This window comes from Austrofundulus limnaeus, unplaced genomic scaffold (assembly GCF_001266775.1).
Source record: "Austrofundulus limnaeus strain Quisiro unplaced genomic scaffold, Austrofundulus_limnaeus-1.0 Scaffold2582, whole genome shotgun sequence".
NCBI classification, from domain to species: Eukaryota; Metazoa; Chordata; class Actinopteri; order Cyprinodontiformes; family Rivulidae; genus Austrofundulus; species Austrofundulus limnaeus.
The window spans coordinates 31,136-31,636 of NW_013954984.1; positions in this window are offsets into that span (position 1 = coordinate 31,136).

The following is a 501-nucleotide window of genomic DNA, read 5'->3' on the forward strand; positions in this document are numbered from 1 at the left end:
GATGGATTAATTATCTGCTGGGTCAATTATCTGATGGGTAAATTATCTGCTGGATTATTTATCTGCTGGGTTAATTATTTGATGGATTAATTATCTGCTGGGTCAATTATCTGATGGGTTAATTATCTGATGGATTAATTATCTGATGGATTAATTATCTGCTGGGATAATTATCTGCTGGGTCAATTATCTGATGGGTAAATTATCTGCTGGATTATTTATCTGCTGGGTTAATTATTTGATGGATTAATTATCTGCTGGGTTAATTATCTGATGGATTAATTATCTGATGGATTAATTATCTGATGGATTAATTATCTGCTGGGTTAATTATCTGCTGGGTCAATTATCTGATGGGTTAATTATCTGATGGATTAATTACTGCTGGGTTAATTATCTGATGGATTAATTATCTGATGGATTAATTATCTGATGGATTAATTATCTGATGGATTAATTACTGCTGGGTTAATTATTTGATGGATTAATTATCTGCTGGGT